The sequence below is a fragment of the Zeugodacus cucurbitae genome, chromosome 3 (genome assembly GCF_028554725.1).
Source record: "Zeugodacus cucurbitae isolate PBARC_wt_2022May chromosome 3, idZeuCucr1.2, whole genome shotgun sequence".
In the NCBI taxonomy this organism is placed as follows: Eukaryota; Metazoa; Arthropoda; class Insecta; order Diptera; family Tephritidae; genus Zeugodacus; species Zeugodacus cucurbitae.
The window spans coordinates 74,059,434-74,074,180 of record NC_071668.1 but is presented as its reverse complement, the minus strand read 5'-3'; the positions used below and the strand labels follow the sequence as shown (position 1 = coordinate 74,074,180).

The 14,747-nt window shown below is 31.2% G+C and overlaps 2 protein-coding genes across 5 annotated transcripts in view; one reads left to right on the top strand and one right to left on the bottom strand.

Annotated features, from left to right (window-relative positions):
- The window catches only part of LOC105219401 (DNA fragmentation factor subunit beta), a 102,759-nt gene that overhangs the window by 57,364 nt on the left and 30,648 nt on the right, over positions 1-14,747 (top strand). The window lies entirely within an intron of this gene.
- The window catches only part of LOC105219402 (protein piccolo), a 66,348-nt gene that overhangs the window by 43,641 nt on the left and 7,960 nt on the right, over positions 1-14,747 (bottom strand). The gene's annotated exons all lie outside the window — the stretch shown is intronic.

The window sequence follows — 14,747 nt, the reverse complement described above, 5'->3', positions numbered from 1 at the left end:
GTATAAACTACGCTGATAATTACGCTTACCTTGTAGCTGTATGTCAATTTCCAGCTTTCAAAGGTTATGAAATCACTGTCTCACTTGCTCATTTGTAGTGTTTCTTAGTTAATTGCAAAGTCTAAATATTTTCATATATTTGTTTATTTTCTTTTATTTTTTATTATATTTTTTATTTTTTTTTTATATTTTATTTTTTATTTATTTTTAATGTTTTTTACTTTTTTCCTTTCTCAAATCTTCTATTTTAATTGTTTATTTACTTATCTAACTGCGCTCAGACACTGTGTTCGGAACGCAAATTATTTTATCTTATGCCCTTCTAAGCATTCGCTAAGTTGATACACATTCAAGTCATTCAAGATATTCGTATCTATTATGATCTAATATTTATATGGAAATAAACTTTGTCAACATGATGCAAATTCCTCAGCGTGTGCGCAATTCTCGCAAGTTTTCTTCACACACACATATAGTTTGAGAAATTAAGTAATTTGCTTTAAGTAGTACACTTAGCATGTACGGATGTGTGTTTGAAGTTGACGAAAGGTAATATATGTAATATTAAAAAACAATGAGAAAGCAAATATTTTGTATTTAGCACAGAAAGTGCGAGACTTATTTAAATGGGGAAGCGGTTATATGAAAAGTGATGAGTGATAAATTTCAAGAATTTTACTACGTGCGCACATACTTCGAGATGCCAAGCGGTAGAGTACTGGATAAAGTGTATAGTGTCTATAGTGGAATATTATCTACATAAATCAAGCGTTTAATGTAATTAACTAGAGCTCTTAGTAGAAATTTTAAGAAAATTTTGATTTAATAAGAATTTTTATTATTTTTAGACTTAATTTCCCAAAAAATAAACACTAGATCTCCTAAACTTAAACACCTACATAATATATGAATTCTATACTTTAATATGTACCATAAAACTTCTTTTCAAATTGCTTTTGGATACTCCTAGATTCAAATTTCCGACCAAAAATATTTTTGCACTCGCCTTTCTTTTCATTTCGAAAAGGTCCTCACGTAAAGATAGCAATAAAAACATTTCGAGATACCTTTGACTTATAAGGTTCCCTCAAAAACAGGCCAGTAAAAAAATACAACACCTAGAATAACATATTCAATCTAAAACATTTTTTTGACATTTTCATAAACTCGTCTTTGATTTGCTTTCGAAACGGTCCTCAATTAGAACTAGCAAGAAAAACAGTTCGAGGGACATCTGATGAAGAAGATCCCATGAAAATAAAGTGGGTAACAAGGTACTGCATTTGAAATCACACAATTTTGGACTCGCTTTCATTTCCTATCGAAAGGTTCTCAGCTAAATAAACCATCAGTCTAAATACGAGGTGTGTTCAAAAAATAACGGGAATTTTATCCAAACTGCAATTGTCAAAATTTTTTTCTTTTTTTGCTGATATATGTACGTGCTCCTGAAGTGCGATAAAATTTTCAGCTGTATTCATTGCTTACTTTGTCAAAATCACAACAAGTGCCTGAGGCTATCTCAAAAATCAAATTTAAGCAGTGTTTCAAAGACTGGAAGAAGTTCTGACTTAAGTGCATAAAATCGATTGGCGACTATTTTGAAAGCGCCAACATAAAGGCAGACGAATAAATAAATATTTTTCTAAAAAAAAAAACGAAAATTCCCGTTGTTTTTTGAACACACCTCATATGCCATATTAACACGTAGACACCATTTCACTTTCATTTAAAAATAGCGCTTAACTCACGCATCCAATTTTTTCCAAAACAAATGCATACATATATTTTTCTTAAATTTCGAATATTATTTCCTACTCTGAAATTTATTGCAATCGCCAGTATGCGCGCATAAAAAAGAACAAAAAATCAGCCGAATTCTATGTAATTTCATTATTTATTAAATTTATGTATAAATATTTAAACGCCCACAACAGGCGGTAACGCAAAAGGCGCATGAAATCAACACCAAAAAGAAAACCAAAGCAAAAAGTAAATAAAAAATAAAGAATAAAAAAACTAAAGTAAAGCGTTGTGCTTAATATTGTTGTACAAAAACACAAAACATTTTGGTGATTATGAAATATAAACATTGTTTTCAACAAATTTGAGATGGATAAAGTGTGCTTGTTTTTGATAGAGAAGTGGTGTTAGCTGAGTTTGTGGGTTCGGTGCCACAAGTCTATTCGAATTTCAGAAGTTCATTATTTTGTGACGAAGCTGCTTTTATTTTTGTCATATATTTTATTATCAACTCTTTTCGGAGGCTCTTCTTTGTCATTTAGACACTTAGTGCTGTAAAACTTCGGCCCAAAACTGTCATTATTGCTAAATGACTACACTCTGTTATTGTGCTTCACCTATTAATTTTTAATTTTTTACTATTTTTTTAGCAATCATTACTAAACAAAGCAACTAACAAGATTTGTAGCTTGTCACATCATTTTCTATTTTTTATATTTTTTTTAAACTGAATTGTCAACAACATTTAATTTTATATTTGTCAATGACTCTACACAACAGCTGTTTGTCATCGCATACTGTTAAACGCTTAACAAGTTACGGCTGTATGTTTGAATGCATGTAAGTTTCCGGAATGGCAAGTGTTTAGCAGAAAACGCAAACGATTGTGGTGTCTAAGAGTTGTAGGCAGCCGTGGGCGTTTAAAATATATCGTTGCAGAGCAGAATGTGGCGCTTTTTGACGCCTACAGTCATGGTTGATAGACTGCATTCAAATCAAACTGACTGCTAACGGCAAATTTGTCGAGAAGTAGGTGCAAATAGAATCAATTAAAAGTGTAAATTAAATGTTTTTTTATTAAAAATGCAATATTTTATATTTTCAGTTTAAATAAATGAGAGATAAGGCTATGAACATATTGAGAGTTAATGTTATACCAACTGAGTTGTTGTTAAGGTCACAGGCAAAGTTAAATAATATATGAAGTTAATGTAAAATGTAAAGATAAGATTAAATAACTTCAGATTTCAAGATCAAGAATTCTATAAACAAATAATAAATAGTAGGAGATAATAAAGAAACAACAAGATAAAAATAAATTCTTACAGAGAGTTAAATAAAAGTTAGAGAATTCAGTTAGGCAAAATGAAAGATAAAGATATAGTTAAGTCATAGATAAAGTTAAGTGATGAGATATACCGATAAAATAAAGCAGTTTTTAAGTAAAAATAAGAGAAAAAATAAAAAATTGCAAGTTGTGATAGATAAAGCGAAAAGAGAGATGATAGAAAAGAGAGTAGAGATGCATATATGAAGAGGTATTAGTTGAGATAGACAATAAGACACAGAACATAGAGTAAAGTATAGTAATATAAAAAATAAAGAAAACTCGACGAAGATATAGGCATAGACATACGAGGTGTGTTCAAAAATAACGGGATTTTTTGGTTTTTTGAAAAAATATTCATTCATTCTACACACTAGAAATGTTGTTGCCTTAAAATAGTCCTTCGCTACTATGCAATTATGCCAGCGCTTCTTCCAATCGTCGGCACACTTCTCAAACTCGTTTTTGTTATAGACTTTGGCTCTTTCAGTGATTTCTCGTATGCTTGTAAAACGTAGGACCTTTAAGGGCACACCTAGTGTAATGGCCTAAAAAAGGTTAATTTTTGGAATTGTTATTAAAAAAAATACTTTATCAATTATTTTAAAATTTTAAGAATATATTTATACATGTTTCAAGAATATACAGTGAAATTTTTGAAGAAAAAAATTAAATATTTTTTAAGTTATAGTCGATCTCCAACGGCGCGAAAAAAAGGTCCTTCACTGCTGCAGTGATTCTGGCCTTCTCCGTTGATGAAATCTAAAAAAATAAAATTCTCCTTAAACTAGATAATATTGTCTGTACAATGACCCACGATAAAAAAAATCAAAAATTGACAACATGGCGGCGTTATAAAAAAATAGTCGAATTTTGCCCAAAATTTTGGTCGTTTTTGTCCTGCCAAAATTCGATTTTTTGATCAGATCAAAAATCGATAGGTACGATGTACGGAGAACTATATATGGAACTTGTAAAAAAAATTCGATAGTGATCGGATCATTTGTTTTTGAGTAATCACTGCAGCAAATTCGGAAAATGCTGTTTCGTGAAAAACGCGTTTAAAGATAAAATGATCGTCTTCATTGTTACCGAGCGGCTGCTCATTAAATTTCTATAACTCATAAACTATTTGAGATATCGATTTGAAATTTTAATATGTTATTTTTAAAGGTGTAATCTACCGAAATATGAAACAAAAAAAAATTATTTTTTTGAAATTTCACACTAGGTGTGCCCCTTAAGGTTCTCTTCAAGAATTCACGAACAAGCGACGAAGTGTAAGCTTTTAACAAACAAAAATCGCCACAAAAATCGAAAAAAATCTTTGAAACGCAGTTAATCTTACTTGTAGATATGGACACTAAAATTTTTACTAGGTAATTAGTTCACAAACTACAGCTGCTTTGTACATATTTGAGACAACCGAATTTATTAGAATTAGAAGCTTATATATATGTCGGTTTTTATGAGCATACATAAGCTTATTTATATGCATAAATCCTCAATAATCCTCGCTACAACTGCATATATTTACCTCATAAAAGCCCTACAATAATTCACATTAACTTGAAAAATTACAAAAAAAAAAAAATATATTGCCGTTGACATTTTCATAGTCGCGCAAATTTTTGCGATTCTTTTTGAGTGATTTATGATTTTCAACACATAATTCATGGACGCACGTATAGCCATGATGATGGCGCTTGAACTTGCGCCGCGAGGACTATGCACAATCAAAATATATGTATTTAAATACATATAAAAAAATATAATATTATTTTAGGCGACAAGTAAAATGTTAATTCTAAAGTAAACACGGCATATAAATATTGAATACACAAAGATGCTAAGCGAAAACGTTGACGCTAAAAGGCTGAAAAATTCCATTACTACAGTTGCCCCGAAAGTCAATAATAACAAATGTAAAAAAAAAATAAAAATTAAAAATATTAAGATAAAAAAATATTAAAATTAAAAAAAAAAACTTTATAAACACAGCTCGTCATTTGGAAAGATTTTCACACATAAAATGTTGTATGCTTTGCATGCCACATGTGCGACTGCGCACATTTAAATGTAATGTGTTTTTATTAAAGGAATTTATTATTTCATTTCTTGCGCATATATTTTCTTAGTACTTGTCTCTACTGTTGTTGTTATTATTGTTTACCTTTGTGCGAGTTCACATTTTATGATCCAATGTTAAGGTAATACAATACATCAAAATGTCGTAAAACGTAAATATTTGCAAAAGTTTACAAGATGCAATGACAATAAATAAATAAAGGTGGATGCGCGAAAACAAGCTGTGAAAATGTAAACCAAATTTCTGAGTTTCAAATATACGAGTGGTGTTCAAAAAATAACGGGAATTTTCGATCTTAAAAAAATGTTTATTTAATTGTCAACATTATTGTTTTTACCGCTAAAATAATCGCCATTTGATATTATGCGCTTATACCAACGCTTCTTCCAATCTTCGAAACACTTCTTAAACTAGATTTTTGAGATAGCCTGGCTTTTTCAGCGATTTCTCGTATACTTGTCAATCGAGACCCCTTAAGGTTCTCTTTTGGAAATAGAAAATCCTTTTGAATAGCATTCAATCCTGTCTATACGAATATGGATGCTAATTCCCGTTATTTTTTGAACACACCTCTTACGTTGTCACAGCGCACTACGCATTTCATACCAAAAGTTCATAGCGTGAAATTATGTAAATCAAGGAAAAAGAAAAAAAAAATATTTCAAAAACAAATACGCTTACAGCACAAGGCCTACGATATGCAAATAAAAAATGATTTGCTCAAACTTTAAGCGATCATGTGACGCGGTCTAACTGATCAACGACAGGCCATATCATGGCAGGCCTGTCCGTACGGAGGTTCGTTTCCAATGACCAAATAACAAACAGCCGTTTTACAACAATCCTTACAGCTTGCGACGGATGAGCGCGCTAGCCGTTGAAGCATGTTGACTGTCGCAGCATAACTCCAATACTTACAGACCCTGTAGGAAATTCAATATTTTTTTGAAATTGTTGTTAATCGAAACTGAGCTTTATGATGATCTATATCTATATGTATAATAATATATGCAATCCAGCAAAATTGAAACTATATTTTTTACTACACGGTCTCATTGCAGCCGTGACCATGCAATGTTGCGGTTATTACCACCGCCGCGCCGAATCGCGTTGTGTGCGCCGGTATAAAATTTCGTTTCACCTTAACTTTTGTTTGTTTTGAAGATTTTTATTTACTCTATTTTGTTGTTGTCGTCACTTTTGTTGAACGTACGTATGAACTAACTCACTTGGCGCTAACCGCAATCGGACGCACCGCATCGCATCACCGCAGAAATTCATCAAAAATTTACACCACATTTGCATTACATTACTACATTTATGCAAATACCGTCGGCATGAAAGCAGACAACAGCAAAATAATCTGGTTGTCAATAAAACCCGTTCGTTCGGTCAACGTGTTGCCGATGCCGCCGCAGCCGCCGCCAACGAAAACACTTTGCAAATCGTCGCAATATTTGTTTGCGAACATTTACGACATTTATGTTTTGTTGAACGCTCGTTAACGAGCTTGTGCAATGCTTGGCGGCGACAATTTGCTCTTATTTATGGCCTTGTTATTGGCTGACAAACTGGGTAAAAAGAGATGCATTTTCGGAATTAGTATTATCATAATTACTCGCTGACAGTGTGCAGTTATTTCTTTAGCGGTCGGAGAATTCATATTTGGTATGCAAAAGTTGATGTTTCCAGTGCTTGAGAATGCGTAAGTGGTATTAAGAATGGATATGTGCCATACTTAAACTTCAGATAATCTCACGAGCTGCTGCATAGAAGGTCAAAGTATAAGCGCTTCCGTTAAAGGCACAACTGGCAGCTTCTTAATTAGGCATTATAATCTCGTTTCGTTACTTCGCAACACTTCTAATGCTTCTAACACTTTTTAATGTTGTTGTTTGAAGATTACAATACATACCCTAAATTAAATGCTGTTTTGTTGGCAGATCTTTGGCGCAAATAGAATTAATTTACAATATACATTTGTATTCTGAAATTGTGAGAGATCGTGATAGTTTTAAGATGTCCATATCTGAAATCTTTTGGTTCCAAAAGTTAAGATATTTAGCTTGTTAGGTCTAAAACTTTGCTTCTGCCGTTTCGCAATAGATGTCTCTAGGGCCAAGCACTGATCGATTAAATCGATTAAATCGTTTTATATCGATCTTGGACATTTGTGTCAACATTAACCCAACAAAGTATTTGTAGAGATCTCTTTGCATCCCAAACTTATTCTCAACTGAAAAAATGTCACTTTTTGAGCCGATTTATCGACATTTCCACGGAATACGCATGCTGCCAGAAAGATGGTCAAAAGTAGTAGCTAGCGACGGCCAATATTTTGAATAACATTTTTGTAACCGTTTTTATACAAAAAAGCCTTAAATTTACAAAAAAAAAAACGGCGTAAGAAAAGTTGTAGACCTATATATGATATGAAAGATGGTTCTCCTTCTTGACAGTTTTTTGGGATCAGCGTCTACGAATCAGAAAATTAACTTAAAATTTTATTGAAACGAAGATAGTGACAGTTCCGTACAGATCTTGGCGATTTGTTGTCATAGACTGCCTTTATAAATATTATTACTATTAACCGTATCTGCTGCAAGGTCATAAAAGCAAGAGATTTTATCATCACGAACTTTTGTCTCAATCGGTCGTTCGAACTCTTGCGCTTCAAGCAAGGTGATCTTGTCATCTCCTTGATAGCAATTGAATATAACAGGTTGCAATTGTATGACACTAGAAATTGTTCTGTGGGGTGGAAACGACAAAGGTGAAAGATTTTTTTGAGATTTTCATGAATCTATGCTTTGGAATTGTTTTGAAAGTCATACAACAGTCTTAAAACAGTTTGAAGGTTCAAAGTTGGATCTAATTAGAGTATTAATATGAATTCCGAGAAGAAATGTAACAGTGTCTAACATGAAAACCCAGACGGCCACTAAAGCGGTCATCAAATATGTAAATACTCATGATTACTCACTTGTCCTTGAACAAGTAATGTGTGAACTCTATTTAACAACTTTTTCGCTTAGCTTAAAATCTGATGATGAGTATGTGAGTGTTGATTTTTAGTCAACTGCACTGGCGGGTAATTCACGCTTAGTCACTCACGCAAATTTGTAATGTAAGTTTATGCATTAAAGTAGTGCAATGCAGTTTTAGCCAAATTTTTGAGACGAGCCACCACTCAATGGCGCAACGAACGATTATTCATTCACCGGTTTTTTGTGCCATATACAATATTTTCCAATTCGAAAATGCTACAAAAACCCAATGTGTGCTAAATATTTGCGCACCGCCAGCCTATCGCTTATGTAATTAGCAATCGACAACATACGAATTATTGCAATACAAACCCAACTCGACTTCGACGAACAAAAGCGCATTAAGCACCAATTCAACGCAAATGAGGATGCTGTTTGTTTTTTTTTTTTGTTTTTGTAATGAAACGTATTTCTCTTGTTCGCTTGCAAGACAATGTGGCATTTGTCATCTTTGTTTTGTTGTAACCGGCACATTGATTTTGTAGCCATACGTAATGAGCTACACGCATGCGCATACGCACCATTGCCAACTAACCGTAGTGGCGACCAAAACAAAAGAGGCTGCAAATGCGTGCCTGTAGTGAAAATAAACGAACGAAATGAAATGAAAATAGTTATGCATAAAACACGATGGGGTGTGTTGCGAAGGCTAGCTAACTGTCTCATTGACTGGCCAGTCACTTGTGTGTCCGTTCAATGAACCACCATGTGTGTTATAGGCACATTTTTCATCAGTGATCACCACGCGACCGCGTCTAACTGCGCACATTTATTATGTTTATTAATGGAACTCGCTGCGCAGCGATACGTAGAGATTGCAGTATAGAGTAATGATTGAAATGCTGGGCTTTTTGTGAAACATACTACTAACAGACAACATGTGCGACAAGTATTTGCCAAGCAATCAGGCAATCCACTCAGCAACAGCTGTGCAGTCAACCTTTTAACCAGCATAAAGCTAACAACATCAGTAGCAGCAGCAACAGCAAAGTCATCAATATATTGTGTATGTGTGTGTGCATTTTAGCGCCCAACTTAAGACGCGATGCTTGCGAAAGTTCATAAAGAGTGAAAGCTTTGCGGAATTGGCGTGCGCCAAAAAGTGCCAAGTCGCGAAAAAAGTATAAAAGTATATATATATATGTATGTATGGGTGTATGGGTGCATGGGTATTGAAGCTATTAAACAAGCTGCTGGTTAGGTAGCTATTATAAATTAACGAAAGGAAAATCACTGCTTTACTTTTTGATTATGTTGTGTTGAAAAAAAAATGAAAAAAAAATTTAATAATTTGACTTTTCTATACACAGCTGCCATTATTGTTGTTATTAAAATGGAATCCCGAAATTTCGGGATCCCGAAAATTTTCAGAAACTAACAGGATTGTTTGTAATTTTATGGAAAATAGAAACGACGTTGCCTGAAGAGTCATATTAGAGCAAAATCACGAAATTTCGGGATGCCGAATGTGTTCGGGACTTAATTGGAATGTATGTAATTTTGTAGAATATATGAACGATAAAGATATGAAGAGTCATATTAAAACTAAATCCCGAAACTTCGGGATCCCGAACTTAAAAAGGAAGTGTGTGATTTTGTGGAAGATATGGGTTTAAGAGTTAACAACAACACAAAGTTCTTCACTAAGATTTTAACAACTTAAGAAAGGTGTGTACAGCAAATTCGGGAGCTCCATTTTCCAATTTCGGGATCCCGAAAAATTCGGGCCTCCAAATATCAACTTACTTTTTTGTAATGTCTTACGACTATTTATTGTTTTTTGCTCCTGTTGAGCAACAATTTTACTGCTTTCATTTGTTGTTGTAATATATATTGATTTGGTGGCGCCACATATAGTACATAAACGTATTGGCAACTCTGCTGCTCGCGATTTATTATTTCACTGATAGTTGCATGTACAAGAGCTTTTTATTTCAGTTTTCGACACTCTCTTTTACATTTTATTTTTTTTTTAACGACAATTCACTCAATCGCCAACCACCGTACACCGTGCACCGGTTATTTATGTTGGCCAAAACAAGTATCGATTACATCTACTACATTTATAGGCATTACAGGCGCATGAGAAATGAGAAATTGTCGTGGCTGATTAGGCGTGTCATTGCTCATTACTCAATTTGTTGCAGCATTATGTTGCATCCCGAAAAAATTTCACTTGCATGCCGCAGCTGTGGGAGCTGCCACAGCAGCAGCGAGGAAAATTTTCGTAATTTAAAGGTAATGTAAATATGCATAATTATCCATGTGATTGCTTTGGGTGCAAGGAGAAACTCGCGGCGGCTGGCTGTGTAGTGATTTGTTTACGAATAAGATCAGATAATAAGTTTGGAAATATTGTTAATTTGTATGTGATGTAGAAAGTGAAATGTTTGCTGAGCTGAGCATAATTTTTGGGAAGCATTTTTAGGTTCCGCTCTTGAGATTTATGAAAGTAATTAGCCGTGATAATTGATGCCTGCAGAAGAAGCGTAGCTAAGGTAAACTGTGAAATTTAAATCTCTAAAAATAACTTCGTCGTATTTTTTATAATTATTGTTGTTTTGTAACCAGTAATCTTGATTTAAGGCCGTAAAATCAATTATTATATCAATATTTATAGCTAGCTAGTCACTAACTTAGAAATAATTTGTATGTAATACCCCTGACAGACGGCGGCGTTAATTCGGAATAACTGCTTTAATCGGGGTTAATTCGAGAGTTATCTCAGTTAACTCCTTTTTCTAACCCTCATTTTATCCTCAAAATTTTAGAGAGTTAGTGGGAGTTCGTGGCATTTTCGTTGGCAACATTGTTAAACATGGCCGCTTTTAACCTATTGTGAATGAAAATATGCAATACTGACCGATGTTTTTCTATTAAATGTAAACAAAAACATACGCATGCAATGAAATAGCTAATTTTTTCTAAAATGGAAATTATAATAATAACGTATTTATGTATATTTCTTTAGTAATTAGTGATTTTGTACTAATTGTGCGGCTGACAACAGATATATTTGCTTTCTATCCAATTTTATTTTACCAAAATGAAAATATTATTGCCAATTAGCTGTTTATGGGAGTTCATAATTCGCTTTGCTGCCGTCTGTCACCTACATATTTGGAACCGATTAAAAGTGCAGCTAATCCGAAGTGGGAGTGTAAAAGTATATTATAAACCCCGGTCTGTTCTTGAATTTATAAACGATTCAGTACAATCTCATTGTTTTGAGAACAAACAATTTAAGTGTAAAGAGACTATTTTGCAGTCTCTCTCATATTAAAAAAAATGCAATTTTTTGTTACTGGTGCTTCAGATTTTCATCGTCATCTAATCAGGTCGAAGAAGACCTGTGTTTTTGATATTTTTCTCTTAAAAATTCTAAAATTCTTCTTAAATCCGTAACATGAATCAAATGTTAGAGGTAGCCAGATGGACTCTTAAAGTAATAAGATCTGAAGATCGAGTTGAAAAAAGCATACTAAGGATATAAGCAGAAATTATTGCAGGCTTTTAATACTTCTGGGACTCTGAGCCTAAAAATTATTTATAAAGTTCCAGTCAATTTACGATGGATTAATATAAACGCAAATCACCTTTGTAGCTGCTTTTTCGTTTCACTGTATTGAAGTCAGACTTTAAGCTAGAGTATGTACTCTTCGTATACGAGTACATAATTTAAATAAAAATAATAATAATAATTAAAATTTTTACTTTTTTATTTAAAAAAAAAATATTTATTTTTTCATTTATTATTTACTCATATTATTTTTTACTATCCTAATTTTTATTTTTTATTTTTACATATGTTTTAATTTTATTTTAATTTAATTTAATATTATTTTATTTTATTTATTTTATTTTATTTTATTTATTTTATTTTATTTTATTTTATTATATTTTATTTTAGTTTATTTTATTTTATTTTAATTGTATTTCATTTAATTTCATTTTATTTTATTTTATTTTATTTTATTTTATTTTATTTTATTTTATTTTATTTTATTTTATTTTATTTTATTTTATTTTATTTTATTTTAATTTTTTTATTTTATTTAATTTTATTCATATTTATTTTATTTTATTTTATTTTCATTTTTTTTATTTATTTTATTTTATTTTTTTTATTTTATTTTATTTTATCTTATTTTATTTTATTTATTTTATTTTATTTTTTTATTTTATTTTATTTTATCTTATTTTATTTTTTTATTTTATTTTCATTTTTTTATTATATTTTTTTTATTTTGTTTTATTTTATTTTATTTGATTTTATTTTATTTATTTTATTTTTTTTTTATTTTATTTTATTTTATTTTGTTTTTTTATTTTCATTTTTTTTTATTTATTTTATTTTATTTTATTTTTTTATTTTATTTTATTTTCATTTTATTTTAATTTTTTTATTTATTTTATTTTATTTTCATTTTTTTATTTATTTTATTTTATTTTGTTTTATTTAATTTTTATTTAATTTTATTTTCATTTTTTTATTTTATTTTTATTTTATTTTATTTTTTTATTTTATTCTTAGTTTAAATCATATTTTTTAGTATTTTTTTAAATTTTATTTTTATTATTATTTTTTAATATTTTTCAGTACACCTTAATACACTCCCACACATTCTTTAGCGCACATTGCATTCCACTTCATTAAGCACACATTCACTTTCTTTGCACATTCACTTTTTATGCTGCACAATACAAATATTTTACTATATGCACATATATATATTTATATACACTTGTTCTAAATAAATGCATTTTAATTCTTATGCATTACACAAAGCAATTGGAACGTGGAAGTGTATGGATATCAAGCGTTAAGAATCAAGATCTGGGGCATCCACACTACATACAAACACACATGTGAGTAAATGTGTAAATATGTATGTATATATACGATTTTATGTGTCTACAGTAGTAAGGCGCGACGTTGAGGTGAATGCATCAGGTCACACCCACATGTGATTACATAAAAACTGAGGCAATTAAGTTTACGTGTATACAGATAGCAACATACTATTTGTATATGGATATTTACGAATATATGTGTATGGGTTATATGGATATATGTATGTATATCATGTGTACTATAAGCTTATGTAAATCTTAAGTATTGTAATGCTTAAATAATATTGAAGATATTTATGTTGCTCTTGTGAATATCTCCAAAGATGATTAATGGTTTTGGTGTGAATATGCTGCACATAATTATTTCACGTATTCATACTAAAGCACTTTTGGAGAGTTTTTAAAAAATAGTTTATAGATGGATGTAAGTATTTTTTAATTAACGCTGTCACAGTTTTGAAATAATTTTTCAAATAATAATACACAGATGTCTAAAGTTTCGAATAAATTAAAGATTTTGTAACAAGGGACACTTGATACCGCTTACTCTACACGCCACTGCACTTATAGCCTTCGGAGTTTCAAAACTAACACATAATTTGAAAAAAAAATTAAAATTTGTTTTTTTATTTTCCAAAACGTTTCGCATTAATCGAAAGCAATTTCAATTTAGTCAAAAAGTAAAAAAAAAGAACAATTCCTGTTTGTATCTAGTTTAATGGTTCGTTTTTTGTGGTTGCTGAAGGTTTTGTTTATAAAATGAGGTAAAAGACTAAATTTGTTTACGAAATCTGAATCAATTGATCGATGATTCATACAAAGTAGATGGTTCACATATGTAGCTTTATATATATATATATGTAGGTAAATAAATTAGTTAATGCGTTTGAAGTAGCCTGCAGTGAAGGTTATAATCCAACAGGAAATACTAAAAGTTCCATAAAAACTAAAAGAAATGGTAAAATAAACAGATCATCAAAGTTAAAAAACGAAAGTGAATGTAATAAATTGTGTTAGATTTATTCGTAATGCTCGCTGGCAGTATTTGGTAAAGTTACTAAATTTTTCGGAATTTTTTAGCTCACGAAATGTTTCGAAAATATTTTCGAAAAAATTTTTCTGAATTAATTTTACTATCTATAACAGTTGCCATATTTTGGTTATTATTATCTCAATATTCCCCACTCACGAAACCGCACAAAAATACTTTCTACATAACCCTGACCTATTTTGCAATACACTTCCTTCCGCACCCTCACCATTAGCAAAGCGTTATTTGGCGTTCTAGTGACCTCTTTAACACACACACACAGATTTCCACGTGCAGACGCACTGACATTTTCGGTACAAAAGTGTCAATTGTCAATATGCGAAATTTCTATCGCAACTCTCTGTGCAATCGTATACCCGCACTCATTGTCAAGACGTCATGCATATGTTGATTTTATTTACTTAGACATTTTTATGACCTATTTTTCTTGGACAGCGAAAAATTAGCAAATTATTTATGTTTTCAAAAAACGCGGCGAGAATAAAAATGACTAATACCTGTGCGTCTGCATTTCGTGCAAAAATAACAATTAGCAAAATTGAAACGTTGGCGCAATAATTCAATTATTTGGCGGGAACATCGGCTGTCATAAGCTCACTGACAAGTGTCAGTTGCCAAATGTCATTATCTCGAGTG